This window comes from Thermobia domestica, chromosome 11, assembly GCF_964235325.1.
Source record: "Thermobia domestica chromosome 11, izTheDome1.hap1.1, whole genome shotgun sequence".
NCBI classification, from domain to species: domain Eukaryota; kingdom Metazoa; phylum Arthropoda; class Insecta; order Zygentoma; family Lepismatidae; genus Thermobia; species Thermobia domestica.
This window is the reverse complement of record NC_137464.1, coordinates 232,021,253-232,040,738: the sequence shown is the minus strand read 5'-3', so window position 1 is coordinate 232,040,738 and position 19,486 is coordinate 232,021,253. Positions and strand designations below refer to the sequence as shown.

General features: G+C 36.6%; 1 protein-coding gene across 1 annotated transcript in view; it reads right to left on the bottom strand.

The window, feature by feature from the left end:
• LOC145663771 (innexin inx2-like) overlaps nucleotides 1-19,486 on the bottom strand; it is a 40,228-nt gene that overhangs the window by 9,415 nt on the left and 11,327 nt on the right. The window contains exon 3 of the mRNA XM_081729859.1: nucleotides 18,142-18,206. The gene's annotated coding sequence lies outside the window, so the exon portion shown is untranslated. The remainder of the gene's footprint in view (nucleotides 1-18,141; nucleotides 18,207-19,486) is intronic.

Below are 19,486 nucleotides of genomic sequence, written 5' to 3'. Positions count from 1 at the left end.
TGCGGGATTCTTTTCATTTCGAAGGGACCCAATGCCCCCTGAAACCCTTTTCTCGCAAAAACAACAAAACACGTATTTCCTACTTTGAAGTCATCTTTGCATCAGCAGAGTTTCGTTTCTTTAATGTGACTCTTTTAATCAAGGGGCCCTTTGACTCCCTTAACCTATTTTTCGAAAAAAAAAATACGTGTCGATTTATTTTTGGTCTAAAATATATGTTGCAAGTTTGAAGAAAATCGGGTGACGAGAAACCCTTGTGAAGCTATCTCCTCTACACTTTCACTTTTTGGACTTGACGGGTTTTTGCCCCAAAGTCTTTAATTCTTGACATCAAATCTCAATCACATCGAAGCTACACTGCATTTGCATCTGCTTGAGTCCTCACAGCAGGCTTTGGGACCCATATATCCCCACAAACCTTGTATTGATTGTTGCATGCGATCCCCATTGTGCAGTGCTACCCACTACAGGTGTTTTATTTATACAGAGATACCGCTAGAACCACCTGTCTAGCTTACCGTGACTGGACCAAAGAATAGTGGGGTGAGGTACCCGTCACTGATTAGTCTGGTTCAGGTTGTAACATTATTTTCGACGTTTGCACATCTGTTGGGGACCAGACATATGCTATGAACCCGCATATTTTGGGGAACAAGATCATTATGAGGGTGCCAATTTTATGGTCTCAGATGGCATCGTGAATACCTTGAATGTGTACTCGCAGGGTATTGTGACGGGTACGATCTATCTGGACAATATATGTGACTCCTCAATCGGTATAATGTATTAACTTCCTTGGTAGAGTCTGATATGTTGTATGATATTGCTACTGTAAAGTTAACATACGCATGCCACTAAATTACTTTCCTAGAATGATCTCTGAAAATGAAACAGTTATTAAGGATATTTTTGTCTAGATATTATTAAAATCTGGACAAGTTCACAGTAAAACATCAGTAAAATATCTCAACATTATGTTCCGAGTCTGAGAAAGGCGGTAATGATGATAATGAACAAAATAGTAAAATAAAGTAATTGGAAATGAATGAGAAAATTTCGACAGAAAACATGTATACAGTATTTGTCCACCAGAAGGATCGCAATCTGCTATCAGACTACAAACCCCAGGCACCAGATTTGAGCTATCTACCACGAAGTCGTGGTGGCTCTTAGTAAAATGTATGATAGATGTTTAGAAGGTATTTAAAATTTCGCTTATTACTTACTACTAAACAATTATTTACTTTTGATCTTGGCGAAAAATACAACTCTTCTAATGGAAAATCTCATGATAACCTTCAGTTAGAAAAATACGAACAAAAATCTCAAATAGTTTCTTTTGGTCATGCAATGATTATAGGAACTATAAATTTGTGATATTTCAAATTAAAATTTAGTTTAATGGCTACAAGACTTCCTTTAGTCCTGCCGTTACCAACAAAAAAAGTGGAATAAATGGAAAATGAATAAAGCAAGTGATTGGCAAATGAATGAATAAAAAAATTGATAATTTTAAATTTATAGTTGCTATCTCAAAATTCACCTGATGGTACTGAGGGCATAACTCAAGCTAGGCTGGGTCCACGGTGGCTTAGTGGTAGAGCGTTCACCTCTGGTGATTGGGGTCCGGGTTCGATCCCAGCCCCCGCCAAGTGAACTTTGTGTTGGACAAACACCGTGTGCGTGGGCTTCCTTGGGGTTCTCCCGTTTCCTCCCAATTTCTTCATTCCACCATTTCATTCATTACTCATCATCACCGTCTCCTTTAGCCTAACCGGCATAACCGTGGGACGTAAAACTCAAAGGTTTCATTTCATTTAATTTTCAAGCTAGGCTGGCTATCCCTAAATTTCAAAGCTTTGTGGTACTTGTAAGTATTTATTTATCTACAGCTTTTGCTTTAATAAATGCTAAAATGCTTAGTTATCATTTACGTAAAATTTCTTATGGATATTACATCCAATTCGAATATTACGGGGGGGCGCGGTGGCTCAGTGGTAGAGCGTTCACCTCTGGTGCTAGGGGTCTCGGGTTCAAACTCTGCTCCCGCCAAGTGAACTTTGTGGTGGACAAACACCGTGTGCGTGGGTTTTCTCGGGGTTCTCCCGTTTCCTCCCACTTTCTTCATTCCACCATTTCATTCATTACTCATCATCACCGTCTCCTTTAGCCTAACCAGCATAAACGTGGGACGTAAAACTCAAACTTTCATTTCATTTCATTTTGAATATTACGGGTCAACATTCCCATTCACCAAATTTTGTGGTTTTATGTTCGCCAGATCAAAAGTAATGCTAAAAAACAGCAATCGTGTTACCAGAGTTTGTAATTTAAAGGAAACACTCGTAAAACATTTCCAATCCCTGGGGTAAATTTTTCGGGTATCGAGTGGCATTTTCCGAGAACTAGTCGAATTTCCTTACAGTCCAATTTCCAATTCTATCGCCATTTAGTCTATCCTGTTATTTCTTATGCAATGCTTTATACAATGGTTTGTGCAACGCTTTGGACTAGTAATTGGATAAATTGCCATCTGATGATAATCCCTCTTCAATAGCAAGACAAACAAGGCGACTGCTTAGCGTCAAATCCGGAATACTGGAAGTTTGTATATCAGTCAAGTGTCCAGATTAAAAGCCGAACCTGGGTTCAGGCGTGTTACAAGGGCGTCGTTCCTGAAGGGGAGCAGGGGGCCCGGGCCCCCCAAAGCTCATGTAGGCCCCCTCATTGTATTTGTGAATATACAATATTTGGAATAATTTGAATGCAATTTGTCTTAAACTCCTCATATATATGCCATCTGCATCTAAATGCCCCCCCCCCCCAAATTTACAGAGAAATCGGCGCCCTTGGCGCGTTATCCACATGAAATATCGACGCTGAATGACTTAGTGAGTTTATTATTTTACAGATGTTGCTTTCTTCTCCCAAACTATAAGTTAACCTTCAATTGTCTATACCCACGTATCTAACATATAAAATGGATCAACAATGGGCACTCCTAATTGAAAGCGACTATGTTTGTGGCTCCATAACTCTTGAACCACTCGACCGATCTCGATAAGCTTTTCAACATAGATGAGGTTCGAACCTGGGATGGCTTTTATCACTTCACTTTAACGGCGCAACTTAGGTGAGGGGGAGATATTTAAAAATGATCAAAAATGACCGATATTAATGTCGAATCCATACTTTTCGGGATCGATGAGATGAACAGTGACACTTCCGATGCCGTTTAAATCCAAATTCAGCCCACAATAGGAATGTTTAATTTTAATTTATATAAATGACTTATTTTCTGATTTTTCATTATATTTTCTTTGTTTCTACCGATCGGAGAGCGATTCAGTAATAGCAAAAAGTGACAGATTAACGGAACATATTACTAATTTTTCTTATTTTAATCCAGCGAAGCGAGTAGGCCTAATTGACGCTATCAGGGCCGTGCCATGGAAAATCAGCGCCCGGGGCGAGAGTATACGACGGCGCCCCATTCATATATTCCAAGCAATTTTTTCTACCTTTTTTCCTTTTTTCTCCCCAATTTTTCGCCCCCTTACTTCGGCGCCAGGGGCCGTCGTCCCCCCTATGACACGGCCCTGGACGCTATTATTATTATAAAAGAAAGTTATTTGTTCTCTTAGAACGTTCATACAATAAATTGTTTCCATAAATTAATTGTTAATGAGTTTACCTCTGATAAGCACGTTTGATACCCGACGAAGTACAATATTTACCAGTGCTCAGCGTAATATGGTTGAAAAAAAAAAGAGAGAGAAACTTTGACTAGGAGAGAGCAACGTTATATAGGTCTATAGACAGTCAAATTGCACTTCGACATTCTCATCGACAATTTTTATCAACATTCATCAATACAAATCTCTCTCATGGGTGTATGGTTAGCGTAAGGCCTTTGGTATGAAATTCTAGGTATGAGCTTATGTGATTTCCATCCCACTGGAAACGAATTCAACCAACCAATCAACCATTTGGCATCCATCAATTGGCGTAATTTTAACTCTGAAAGTGTACAATCTGTTCAGTAGGACATGAAATAAATTCTTTAAGTATTACGTCCCAGAGTTATGCCGGCCAGGCTAAAGATGATGATGATGAGAAATAAGTGAAATGGTGGAATGAAGAAACGGGAGAACCCCGAGCAAACCCACGCACACAGTGTTTGTCCACCACTTGACGAGAGCTGGGATCGAATCAAGGACTTCACGCACCAGAGGTGAACGCTGTATTACTGAGCTATCGAGATCCCCTCTGGTTGGTAGGATCCAACCACATTTTAATTCAGTTTCCAATCTCAGCTTCCAGACACATTACTCAGAATTTCTATATGTACTATTTTTCTTTAAATTACGCTTTAATGATACGAGCGGCGTGTCTGGTTGTAAATGTTATGTTCAGAGTGTAAAGGAATCAAGTCATATTACCAAAATATGAGGAAAAGAGACATGAGTCTGTATTGTACGCTTAAGTACATGGAAAAGTTTACACTGTTTTGGAATAAGATGTTTATTTTGATGTTCTAGAAGAATCCACTTACAGCTCAGGGGTAGCGGGGAAAGGTCAACGACACGGTCAAGTCCATTTTCGGTTTTTGAGGTGTGGTCTATACTTAGATGTCGTCTGCTACTCCGGGTAGTTATCTGTGCGCTATTCCATGGTGTCATTTGAAACCCCCGTGCGAAAAGTGGGCGAGCCCATACCTACGTCACATTACTTCTGCTAGGGTTCTTCTCGTCATGTGTGAGCTATACATATTATCTTCTTACATTAAGAGAGTCGCGTTGTTATAACAACTAATTGCAAAATCTTACGTAAGTGATTTAAGTACTTCGGGAACCGCCTGACCCTTGATGTGTATTTTGTGTATGAAGAGATAAACATGTATAGAAGTATACGCACTTTAATCTGACTTTCCTGTTATACAACTAGCAGAACAGTTAATGTTGAAAGAAGGAAATACAGCTTTTTTCCTGAACAAATGAGTCTTTCTTTCTACAAGCGTATATGGGGCTACGGTTTTCCTCTTTATAATATGAAGATCTCAACAGAGGTTTGAACATTCTGCCTATATAGGATAAACAGGCAATGATGATATCATGTTGTTTTGTCTATTCCTTGAGTTTCAAACATCCGTTTACAAGAAAGACATGATTCACGACGATCAATAAATTCCTTCCCGAAGAAGTGTCCACGTCAAGTAGAAAAAAAACCTACCTCGGAATGTAATCAGATGTAAACAAGTAAACAATGCACAGTTAAGGGTAAGAAGTCAAGGCGTAATGTAAGTGTGAGAAAGAAGTGAAACAAACATTCTCACACACTTAACAAAGAATAACGATAGAGCTTTCCTTTCGATAGCCACATTACAACCGTTACGTAGTCCGAAACCTCTCGTGGTTAAGTGGTTAGTGTACGCGCATTTGCAATGGAAGACCCGGGTTCGATTCCCAGTGGGAGCTCATGTGGTTCGGATTCATGTTAAGCTCTATGTCCACGTTTCGTATAATCTTGCGGCTGAAAGGGTTCGATAAACTGATAATCGATAAAATCATATATTTACCCAATTATAAGTTATAGTAAGTTACATAATATAGAAGAATTTACAAAACACGAAACGGAATATTTTAACCATTGACGAATAAGGCAAGTAAGAAGTATTTCCAAACCTCTGGCTTTTATTGGGACAGTCTTGATCTTGTCCTTTCATGTCCCATGTCCCGCTTTGGCTGCCTTTTGATCCAAGTTTTTATTTTGGATATTTTTTTAATCAAATATTAATACGAAACATCTAGTTTTGGAAATAACAAAGTTGCACTTCTGTGTACCTCATCCAAAGAGAAGGAATATATACAGTATACCCACAAGATTGGTATATCTTTTCCTTATCATTAGCCTTAGAACGATACAAGTTTAAACCTAAATTATAAAATTGATCAATCATTTTAGCATTTCCAGAAATGCGGAAAGCTTAATAATGATTCTAACCGAGTGTCCGTTCTTCGCACGGGAAGAATTAATTTTGTGAAAAATATTTGAATGATATATACAATTGTTTTTGACTGATTTCAAAATAGTTGCTGCTCGTACACAATCATTACGTAACACAACCAATTTTTCGCAATTTCAAAACTTAGCCGTCAAATCGGCTTCTCGCATGCAAATTCGTATTCAGTAGGGCTAACATATAGTACACAAATTCCGTGACTGCATGCTGAGCGTCTTAAAAGAAATTGGTAATAATAACGGAATACCTTTCAATCAATCTACGTATCCTGGAGTGTGGTAATAATAGATGTAAACTCCGTGTTGCACACAGTTTAGGATATATAGAGAATATTCAAACAAAATTTCGACTTCATAAAGTAAAAAAAAAAAAAATGTTTAACTTCTCTTTCCATGCTCTTAGATATTTAGTTTCCAGAGTACCCTGTCTTACCTATGGTCAATAGTTTGAGGAGAACATTAGTGTACAATTTCATTTACCGATCATAAATTGATTTGAATCTTTGGTCAACGACGGAAAAGTTCTAGGGACTCTTTTTGTTTTGGAGTCACTTTTCGTTAAATTCCAATCAAGGGACATTGAGAAGAATAGAACAATATTTCAACTTCCAATCCTCAATTAATTTGGATATCTAAAAAAAATGAATAACAATTCTTCAAGACTCATTTCCTTTCTTAGGGGTTGCTTTCCTTTAAAACTGTGTATTGTTCTCAATCTAATAACATATGTAAGATATTTCAAGCTTCTACACTCAAGAGCTGAGGAGCTTCAGTAAAAGTCGATGAAAGAGTTCAGCGAATCTCCCATTTTACTCAGTAGAAGATAATTTTCGTAAACCTTACACTTATCATGACGTTTAACGTTTTACCTATTTTTCCATACTCTTAGATGTTTAGTTTCTATGAAACCCTGTCTTACCTATGGTCAAGAGTTTGAGGAGAACATTAGTGTACAATTTCATTTACCAATGACGAATTTCATTTACTAATGAGGGATAGTCTTGTATATAGACAAAAACCCAGGGAGAATGATTGTTCAAATTTTCAACGTTCTTACACCTAACAGTATCTGAGATCTCCAAAATAGAAAAAATACATTATATTATGGTTTATTGACAATGTCTCAACGTACAAAGATTTAAGCTCTACGGGCACGGAAAGAGTGTCCGTTCCTTCTCCCTTCCCCATATAAAGTTTTATTTTCCCGAATTTGTCTTATGCCCAGCTTATGGTTCAAAGAGAACACCTGCAAGAGAAAATCAGTTTCCTTAATTTCGAAGATCCGATAAACGCTAAAAAATTTTCAAGTTCCCCTTCCTTTGCCATAGGGTCGCGTTTCGTTATACTTTGTGCTGTTTCCAATCAGGGATACAAGGACAACATTTCTGCAATGCTTCATATTCCTACTTCAATAAGTTTCAAAAGACAATCATGAATAACATCGAAAACTAAATTCAACAGCCCTCTCACTATTGAGTCATATTTCATTAAAAACGCTGTTTAACGGAATCATTTGTGCACAATTTCAATTTTCTATTTCGAATTGTTTCAGACATGTGACGAAGAGAAAATAATATTTTCAAGATCACTTTCATCTTTAGGCATCACATTTCGTACAAATTCTTTTACCGACAGTTTGTGCCACATGGCGTATATTCCCATAAAATTTCAAGGTTATACGCCTACACTGAGAAAAATCCGTTCTTCGGGCAGTGGTATATTGTACAAATATACGGTATTATTTTGCTTACTACAGAAATCAATACGGAGCATACATTATCCATATGCTACATAGGCACTACCCTTAGATGTTACATCATGCCGTTTCAGGATGTCTGACATTTAACAATTTTCCGTATATCACATGCATATACTTATGTTACATTCCTCAGCTATATGTTATATACGTCCATTTGTATGTGAGATCCTGACCACCTATATTCTTTCATACGGAAAGTACGTATAGATGGAACATTTATACAGAAAGTATTATAAAACATGCGTTTTCAGTTATACGTCTGCTGTACGTTAAGTTCAAAAACTACAGGAATTACTCATGTAACCTACCTTTTTAAGTACGTCATCTATATTTTTTTCTCAGTGTAATAGTTTCGGAAATTTGCTGAACGGTTACAAACACTCACAGTCTTCGTTTTCCCGTCCAGAGATCAGATTTTGTAAACCTAAGTTCAATCACGATACATAGAGAATATTTATTAGAACATAATTCCAACGTTCTATACCTAACGATATCGAAGATCTTCTAAATTAAAAAAAAGTCCTCCTTCCTACTTTGTGGTCAGATTTCGCAAAACATATATTTTTGTATATAAACAAAAACCCAGGGAGAATGGTTGTCCAAAATTTCGATGTTGTACGTCTAATACGTAGTTTCAGAGGGCTGTAGCGCCAAAAAATATTTAAGTACCCTTCCCTTTTTGGGGCCCACATTATGCAAACTACCATCATATCTACAGTCTAAGAAGCAAACACAATATTTATGTAAAATTTCAACATTCTACGCTCAGTAGTATCGGAGATCAGGTCATCGTAATAGGTAGGCCTATTCTGCCATTATTAGCAGGTCACTTGCCGCAACTGAGAAGCTTCCATGCTCAATGGTCTTCAGCTAATTTCTTCGTCTTTACATTCCATTTCTCTCTTTTTATATCGTCCATTATTTGTAATCTCCTTTTCCCACTCCCTCTCTTTCCTGCTACTATACTCTCTAGCACATCCCTCATGATACAGCTCCTTCATCCGCCCACTCTCTCTCATTCGTTTTCCGCTTGATCCACCTAATTATCTCCATTCTTCTCCACATCCACATTTCGAAAGCTTCCAGTGTCTTTTCATCATTTTGGGGTAGTGTCCATCTTTCTGACCCATACAGCACAATGCTCCACACGAATGATTTTATGATTATTTTTCTTAACTTTTTACTCAAGTTCCCACAAAATGCTAATTTTATTCCTCCTAAGGCTTCTTTCGGCATTCCTATCCTTGCTTGTATTCCACTTTCACACTTTATATCGTGGCTGGATAAGTGGAGATCTGGTAAGTGTTGGGAAAAAATACTCAAACCACTTCTCCCTTTGTGTGTCACGTTTCGCAAAGTTTCGTCTTACTTAGAGCCCAGCACCCAAAGGAGAATATCGAGGGGAAAAAAATGAAAGTATTTTCTAATCTCGGAGATCTACTGACGAGTGATATATAATTGTCCTGCCCTGTAAACTTCGACTAAAGTCTCATACCTTATTATTTAGGCTTTGCTTCCGTTCTTCGCTTGGCAGGAGTACATTTATGGTATTATTCTTTGCGAAAAATTTAAACCCCTTGTGTCTTAGAATACGGATTCTAAAGTGAAATGATAAAAACTCATGTCAATCCAAGAGCTAACAGTGTTGAAAAATTTATTTGAAATTGTTCACCTGTTTCCCCATGATGATGAGACTGACTAGCTCGAAGTTACTTTTTATATTAAAAAGAAAAGTAGAAATCCGCCACTTCCCAACCCGCTTCTCTCATTAAGAGCGGGATATCCAGAAAGAGTGTGGCGGAATTTCGGGAAGCGATACGGCATATGTATACTTGTTTTCAATAATTAATTTATATTCTAAGCTTGAGATACCTAACGTATCTGTAATCTTACGGGAATTCACGACGTCATTTTGTTTTAACAATCCTTTCTTCTTTTCGCCTTTCTATTCTTTTCTACAGGATTGCTTGGGGTCCCGGGTTCAAAACCTGTTTCCGCCAAGTGAACTTTGTGGTGGACAAACACCGTGTGCGTGGGTTTTCTCCGGGTTGTCCCGTTTCCTCCCACTTTCTTCATTCCACCATTTCATTCATTTCTCATAATCACCGTCTCCTTTAGCCTAACCGGCATAACCGTGGGACGTAAAACTCAAAGACTTCATTTCATTTTTCTTCTCTACAGGAAATATCAAAACTGCTAAAATTCGGCTTTGAATATTTTAAAGGAAAAGTCAAATATCAAATTTAATGTCTCTAATCTTAAAGAATTTCGAGATATGGTTATCCAACTAGGCGCTCGTGGAACGAGGATGGTGAGGTTACTACGATAGATTCAAACCCCATTAAAATCATAGCAGCAGGTATGAATGTAATTTTAAAAAATCAAATTTTCAACAATGAAACACGTAAAAATTATAGATAGTTAAGCAACTAACTCACAAGTTGTATCACAGAGCAAGACCTGGATTACCTGTCCCTCAACTAAGTGAGCTCTTATACAAACATAGATGGCAATATAACACAATAGATTGTGGGATATAGTTGTGTCCTTTACGCAACTATTTTAGGTACTGGTCGCGAAATACCTTTCTCACTAAATGATAACCAGATGTATCAGTATCGTTTCCAAATGACACAAATTTGTAGTAGCACGATACAACTGTTAGCCGTTATGGGGCGTTTACACTTAGTCGATTTGCGTTCGATTCAGTTGAATTGACGTCACTTTCAACTTAATCGACCGTGTAAACGGGACTTCAACTTAATCGCTTGTTGATCGAAGGCGACTAATCGACTGGCAACTGAATTAAAAGACGTTCTATTTTCTGTGGTTGAAATAATTGAACACATCCATCAATCTGATTCGGCCTAGTTGCTTCGATTTAGTGGAAAATGCAGCGAGTCGATTTAGTCGTGCGACTAAATCGACTAAGTGTAAACGCCCCATTAGCGTGATGCTTTTATATTCCTTAGTGAATGTATATATTAATATTTGTTAACTTGAAAATTATCCGTTGCCTTTATGTTATTGTAATCCATTATTAATATTTGGCACTAAGTAAAAAAAAAAAAAAATTTTCAAGCACAAATAGTGATCTAGAAAAAATAATTTTCCTACTCTTCAATGTGACTGATTAGTGTTTGTATTTTGTACAGGTAAGTGTGCGTTATCTGCTTGCTTACACATATCCTTTTTAAGGTTACTGTAACGTACAGGGCTCTTTCTATAGATTTCAGAAAATTTTTCAATAATTGAAGACTGTGGGGCAAAAACGCAAAAATGAAAAAATAAAATGAAATCTTTGAGTTTTACGTCCCACGATTATGCCGGTTAGGCGGTGATTATGAGTAATGAATGAAATGGTGGAATGACGAAAGTGGGAGGAAACGGGAGAACCCGGAGAAAACCCACGCACACGGTGTTTGTTCACCATAAAGTTGGGCAAAAACGCGTCAAGTCCAAAAATAGAAAGTGTAAATGAGATACCTTCGTAATGGTTTCTCATCTGCTTTTCTTCAAACTTGGCGCACCGAAAATACTTCGACATTTTTCGTGTTTCTTTCGAAAAATAGGATAAGGGGGGGGAAGGGTCCTTTTTCAAAAAAGGATCCTCATGATTAAAAGGTCCACTTTAAAGAAACGAAACTCTGCCCATGCAAAGATGACTTCAAAATAGGAAATACGGGTTTTGTCGCTTTTGCGAGAAGAGGGTTGCAGGGGCAATGCACCATTCGAAATGACAAAGGGCTCCGCACAATCCTTACGGAAATTGAATTTCAATGGTATTGCTTCAAACTGTGATATGTTGTAGATATGGTGTTCCTAAGAAAAAGACTCAACGGGCACAACCAAAAACCACTGACCGTTTGGCCACTACAGGGGCAAATTTTTGAAAACAGCCGAAGATAACGACACTCTGGATTTCGGTAAAAATGACTGAAACGTTGATATGTTGTAGATATTTTGAGCCTGAGAAAAAGTCTTAATGGGCGTAACTACCAATCACTGATTGTTTGGCCACTACAACATATCAACGTTTCAGTCATTTTTACCGAAATCCAGAGTGTAGTTATCTTCGGCTCAGTTACAATATTACTGATTGTTTGGCCACTACAAGGCCACTTTTTTGAAAACAGCAAAAGGTAACGTTATTTTGGATTTCAGTAGAATTGCTTGAAACTATGATATATTGTAGAAATTGTGATCCTGAGAAAAAGTCTTAATTTGTACAACCACCCATCACTGACCATTTGGCCACTGCGGGGCCAATTTTTTTTTAAACAGCAGAAGGTAACGTTATTTTGGGTTTCGGTGGAATTGCTTGAAACCGTGATATGTTGTAGATATGATGATCCTGAGAAAAAGTCTTAATTTGTACAACCATCCATCACTGACCGTTTAGCCACTACTGGACCATTTTTTTTAAAAAAAAGAAAGTGCTAAAGGTAATGGTATTCCGGATTTCGGTGGAATTGCTTGAAACCGTGATATTGTAATCCTGAAAAAAATCTCAACAGGCGCAGCCACCAATCAACGACCTTTTGGCCACTACAGGGACACTTTAGAAAAAGGAACAGAAGGTAACGGTATTCTTTATTATGGTGGAATTGCTTGAAACCGTGATATGTTGTAGATATTGTGATCCTAAGAAAAAAATCTCCATGGTCACAACCACCAATCAGTGACCATTTGGCAACTACCGGGCCACATTTTTTAAAAATAGCAGAAGGTAATGATACTCTGGAATTTTGGTAGAATTGTATGAAACCATGAAAATGCATATCCCACAACCCGGAAAGGGATGGGGAGAGTGACGGCGAACATCATTTAAGCATAGCCCATATTCACACGCTCATCTCACGGGATAAAACAAAACCCTAGACAATTTTTCCTCAGGATCACGACATCTACAACATATCACACTTTCATTCATTTACACCGAGAACAAAATATCGTTATACCCGGCTCTTTTTTAATGGACCTGTAATGGCCAAATAGAGCTGCCAACTGGCCGATTTTTGACCGACCGGAAATATTGTTGTTATTTTGATTAAAGCCGGTGATTGATACAAACTTCTTACCCAACCATTTTATGGCCGTTTTTTCTCAAATTTCTATCTAGTTTGAAGTATAGATTTAAAAAGTAACTTTCATTCTGTAAATTCAAAACTGTCACAGTTCCCCATCTATAAATGACTAATATATTGTATTTTGTTCATGTGTTCAGATAATTTTAAAGAAGACAGGGACTGAATCAGGGAAATTTTGAAATTTGCTTGAATTTGAATTTTATATATTTATTGAGAATGAAAAAGGATTTCTTATAGCAATTTCCTATAGCTGAAGTATAAGTTTAAAGAATAAATTTCATTTTCCAAATCCAAATTGTCACGTAAAAATTAATATACTTTTGTTCATCTGTTTCAATGACTTTAAAGAAGTGGTAGTTACTGTTAAATACAATAAAATGATCAATGCGATTTCAGTTTCTCATTTATAGCATAATATATCTATTAAGCTTATTAGTGATTGTACTAAGGATATGCAGAATAAAGGTGTTAATGCACTTTTGTTCACGATAGTACATTTCCTTCCCATGAATGGGTCCGAACAGAGATATTTCACACTAAGACCTATACCATAGGGAATTTTGAGGGGAGCTGATTTTATTATTATTATTATTATTATTATTATTATTATTATTATTATTATTATTATTATTATTATTATTATTATTATTATTATTATTATTACTTTTCAGAGTTGGAAGTCCTATGGGCAAACGATCATAATACGATGGTTGTGTCCATTAAGACTTTTTCTCATGATAAGATCTTCAACATATCTCAGTTTTACTAAATCTTACCGAAATCCAGAACATTGTTGTATTCAGCTGTTTTCAAGAAAATAGCTCTGTAGTGACCAAAGAATTAGTGATTTGTGGTTGTGTCCATGGAAGCTTTTTCTCACGATAACAATATCAACAATATCATAGTTTCAGTCATTTTCACCGAAATACAAAACATCACTATCTTCGGTTGCTTTAAAAAAATGCCTCGTAGTGGCCGAACGGTCAGTGAGTGGTAGTTGTGCCCATTAAGACTTTTCCTCAAGGTCACAATATTTACAACATACCACGGTTTCAAGTAATTCCACTGAAATCCAGAATATCGTTAGCTACTGTTTCCAAAAAAGCGACACTGTAGTGGCCAAATGGTCAGTGATTGGTGGTTTTGCCTATTGAGACTTTTTCTCAGGATCACAATATCTACAACATATAACAGATTCAGTCATTTTCACCGAAATACAGAACATCACTATCTTCGGTTGCCTTCAAAAAACTGTCCCATCTATCAACTGTCTTCTGTTTTCCTCCCTCTTTTTTATTCTTGTCACCTTCCCTTGCATCACATTCCTGTACTGTTTCTTCTCAGTCCATATCCTCAACCAAGTTTTCCTTCTTCTCTTTCAATTACATCTAATATTGACTTTTCTCCCGTACTATTTTTCCCACTTAGTTATTATTTCCCTACTTCACATACCCAATTTTCTCCATTCTCCTCAACATTCTCCTTCAAAACTCTATTTCAAAAGCCTCGAGTCTTTTCTAATCGGTTTTGCGCGATATCCATGTTTCTACTTCAGAATACAATATTTTACACGGAATGATTTATTAGTTTTTATTTCTCTATTCATGTTTTACTCTTTATTCAAGGACGCTGAAAATATGCTTTTCTTCTCCCTAAATGCCATTCCTTTGTAACACATATATGGCTTTCATCCTCATCAAGACGATAAAATCAAGAGACGAATAAAATGAGCAGATTCCAAACAGAAATCTTATAAAACACTGCATTTGCCTAAGATTGTTCAATTTGTACTCTCGGTTATAATAACGTATTTTCTTTTTCTTTCTTTCTTTTTTTTACATCAATTTGTTTTCCAAGTGCAAAAATAAATAAATAATTAAGAAAAGGTGGGCTGACAAGTAAATTTAAGTGATTTCAGTAAAAGCTGAGTTGATTGTGAAAACAAAGTTTTATAGAAATTGTGCAAAGCGATTTGCGCACAGTTGTAGTCATCAATGATTTTTGACAACAGGTGTAGATCAATAAATTTTGATTACATTTTATTAGCACAGAATGAAATTCATTCTCAGAATTTTGTCTCTCGTGTTATAAATGTTGATTTTCTTAAGTTACATAGTTATTTAAACAAAACATACCAAGTGAGTCGCTATGGTCTTCTTATACTCTGAAGAGCGACGACTTAATATGAGTGTATTTTATAATAATAATAATAAAATAATGTGTGAGTGTATCTGCCAGCTATCAACTTTTCGCATGGAAAGAAGTGACATATAGCCAGACAATTATGTACACGGATAGGGCTTCACCAGATATAATCGCTTACAAAGCTCAGTTTTAGTTTTTCAACTTAGAGGATCTTTCAGGGATAGTGAAAATGTATCCGTTGTTTTGGTTCTTTTATAAGAACGCCTAGCTTGTATGCAACCTTATTACACTTTGGTGTTGCGGGCTTACATAACAAGAGGATAAACACTCGTGTAATAAAATGAGTATAGATACATTTATGCTCTGATTTATTCAGGCTCTGATTAAAGAAAGTACAACGATGGGTGTTTACAGCTATTAACAAAAAATGTTCACAAATAATTTCTAGACGCATGTAATAAATAAAGCATTATTATTATTATTATTATTATTATTATTATTATTATTATTATTATTATTATTATTATTAAGTACGCAACAATCTACGAGAACTATATTTAATCAGAAGGTTATGTTCAAAAGGGTTACCAAGGTAATCAGGACACATTACAAATGCTATCATTTCCCGTTTCTTGATCTGGGGTTCATTACTTTTAGATTTCCAAAGTATGACATACATAAGTATTGGAAGCCATATACAATAGCCAGTGGCGTATTTACGATTTTGTTTCGGGAGGGCTTTGTTTACTTTCGGGGGGGGGGCTTTGCCTGAAAATGAGAAAATTCTGCAAGATATTCCATATACTTTACTATAGTAAGTAAGATTTCGGAAGAGGCTTAAGCCCGGAAGCCCTCCCCCTAAATACGCCACTGACAATAGCTATGTCACTGTATCTGCCCGTCTGTCGGCAAGTATCACAGCAAAAACGACAAAAGATATCGAGAAGAGATTTTCTGGAATCAATACCACATCTCAAAAATATATCCCAACTCCGCCACTATCCCTACATTCACTACAAAATTGATATAAATTAATTATTTCTAATTTCAACATTGATCACCATTGAGGAAAAACGGTAACAGATAGGAACAAATGATCGTCTAAAGAAAGAATAATATTTTCACCCGAATCCTTCTACTAAAACTGGAAGTGGTAAAAATTTACTACAACTTCTGGTTTCAATATTGATATCTATAAATAGAAATTAGTAAAAGATAGCAATAAAAGTTATTTTTAAATCGATTCAGCGTCCGTAGAACGTGTTCTATCTGCTCCGGTAATTCTCTATTCAAACTAGCAGTGGTAGAAACTAACCAATTCCGGGTTATACATTGATCACTATAGATAAGAAATAGTAAGTAGCAAGTAATTGCCTTGTATATGGATTCAGCGCTCGAATAACAGGCTTTATCTTTGCAGCCAGGTAGGTAGTATTTCTCAACTGCAACCACAGGAAGAGCTTTTTGGTATAGACTCAGTTTCCCAAGAATAAGATTTGTCTTGGCTTACATGTTTCTATTCAAACCGGAGTGATAAAATTTTACGATTTCCAGGTTCAGCGCTGATCGCCATAATGAATTAAAACGGTAACAGTTATCAAAAATGAATGCTTAGATATGGATGTAGTCAGGCATGAGTATATTTCATTTTTCACTGTATTTCTTTATTGCAACCGCAAGCGATAGACATCAACTACTAAATACGATTTTAAAATTAATCTCTATAGAGCAAAAATAAGTAAGAAATAGAGAACAAGGGCGTTTTGATATTGATTCAGCGCCCGAAGAACAATTTTTATCTTTGTAATGTTTTTCTTGGATTTTTGACAGAACAATCTTTATTAATCATACATAGGTGTGAGATATGTAACTAAACAAAACATAACTTAGGAAAATCTTACTTGTGCTAACTAACAGATATATTCCATACTTTTCTCAAAGCAAAAACTTTAATCAATGTTTAAACTATTTTACCCACAATTAGTGTACGATGGATTGACCACTACTTTGGTACAGACAATTATTTTCGATTAAAGAAACACAAAAGTTGTTTCTAGGTAAAAATACTTTTATTTTACCTTTCTAAAACTAGGAGGAACAGAAATTAGGGTTACAATGCTGATATTTCTGGAGTTTGTCTGTTATAGAGGAATGAAGAGTGGGCGGTGATTTTAATACATGGAGATGGCAACTGTGCAGAGTTTCTGCTACCACCTATGGCACTAGTTGTATGCAAACACAAATGCAAGGATCTTATAAAAATAGAGGATCTGCCCTTACAACAAAATCTTGAAGCCATACGTCACAGTTTCACCACCCTTACTCTGCCCATTCCGTCCAATAGGATCGCAAAGTTTTGAGCCAACAATCATGGCGGAAACGAAAGTAGGCAATCAGACGATGGCGGAAACGAGAGTAACCAATCAGACGTGCCGATGCTCGATTGTTTTCTGGCTTCATTCATTTAATAGCATGAATATACATATGGGCAGATCCTCTATTTTATAAGATCCTTGCACAAATGGCGACTCGTTTGGAAAATTGGTCTCAGGAAGAAGTCCACGCAGTTATTCGATTTCTCTGGGCGAAACATGTAACTGTGGCTATAAAATTCACCGGCAGCTGGTAGAAATTTACGGAGAGACAGTAAACATCTCGTCAACATGTCGTAGAATTGTGTCGAACGTTTGCGGCTGGCAGAGAAAACGTCACAAACGAGGAGCGCAGTGGCCAACCCAGTACGCTGTTGAAGCAGATTCGCTGGAACATCCTCCCTACACCCCGGACCTCGTTCCAATAGACTTTCACTTGTTCCTGCACTTGAAGCAGCACCTAGGAGGTCGTCGCTTTACTTCAGACGAGGAGGTGGAACACTTCGGGACTACATGACTGAACACACAACGACAGGATTTTTACCAGGAGGGAATATTCAAACTCATCTTGTGAAGCTACATATGCCTCAACCGATATGGAGGCTATGTCTAAAAATAACCTAATGTATATATTGTCTGTTTTCTGTATTGGTTGTATGAAATAAAATATACACGTTTCACTGTAGAATTTGTAACCTTACTTTCTGATCACCCTTCGTAAATAAATTAATGTAGTTAGTTTTCTTGCGCCTACCTTGTTTGTAGAATAAGATTTCACAGCTAGTTATTAGAAATCTTGAATTATCCACAAAATGCGTGCTGGAATGAAAAGTGAAACAGAAAAAATTAAGAATATGTTTTCTGTGCAAAACGAAACAAGATACAAAAATTTCATAGACATATCTTGACAACTTTTAAATATCCTTAACGTCCGTCTTCAGTTGACAGTGTACTTGACAACGATTCGTTGTACGTTTACAAAAAAACTACGTAATGCGCCAAGTTTAAATACCTAACATGATAAAAATGATACTGTATTGAACAGTAATAAAGAACACTATAAATGCAGCTGCGTAAATTCGAGACGCTTAAATTCGCGTACAATATCACTTAGTATTGATTATTACTAAAATGAATTTCCTGTATCAGATATTCTGAATAAACGAAAGAACATGGCTTCCTGCTGTCTCACTACTGTTCGTTTTAATAACTTTCCGAAAGGAATGTATTGACATCATACCTTACAAGCACCATATATACGATTCACAAGAAAGGAATTAAAGGTATTTGCCTTTATTATTTTTATTATTTCCCTTGTAAAACATTACTGCTGGCACCGGAAGTCTGTAAGGCAGCAATTGTCAATATTTTGAGATCTTTGTGGGTCGTGAAATTCTCGTATCAGACAAACTTTTATAAATCAAATTTATCAGACAAACTTATGTTTTGTACATACATTCAGAAAATTCGGAGGCGTTAAATAGGTTCTGTAACTCTTAACTATACAGGGTGATTCAAAACAACACCGACAACGTTTTGAGGTGATTTCTGACACCAATATAATACAAAAAGTATAGACCAAGCTGGATGCACAAATGCTTCCTTTCGGAGTTATAGGCTGCCGACAACATGAAAAAATTAACTTTAAAGGTACATAGCTCAAAAGCTATGGGATCTACCGTAGTCGAGTCAACAACACTTCACTTAAGAACTGGTATATGCCCTATCCTAATATCCATGTTTTAGAATCCTGCGATACTTCCGCAACAATATTTATTGAGGTAGTTGTTGAGTACTTCAAATTATATGCCCGTAGCCAAACTGCCTCTATAAAAGTTGTTGCGTGAGTACCTTAGGATTCTGAAGCATGTATTTTTTTTTTTTTTTGTAGCGGACATAATAGTTCCTTATTGAAGTCTTGATCCGACTACGGTAGGTCCCATAGTTTTGGAGCTATGTACTTTTAAATTTCAATTTTTTATGTTTTCGGTAGCTTATAACTCCGAAAGGAAGCATTTGTGCACCTAAGTTGGCGTATGCTTTTTGTTTTATCTTGGTGTCAAGAATCGCCTCCCTAAAGTTGTTGGTGTTGTTTTGAA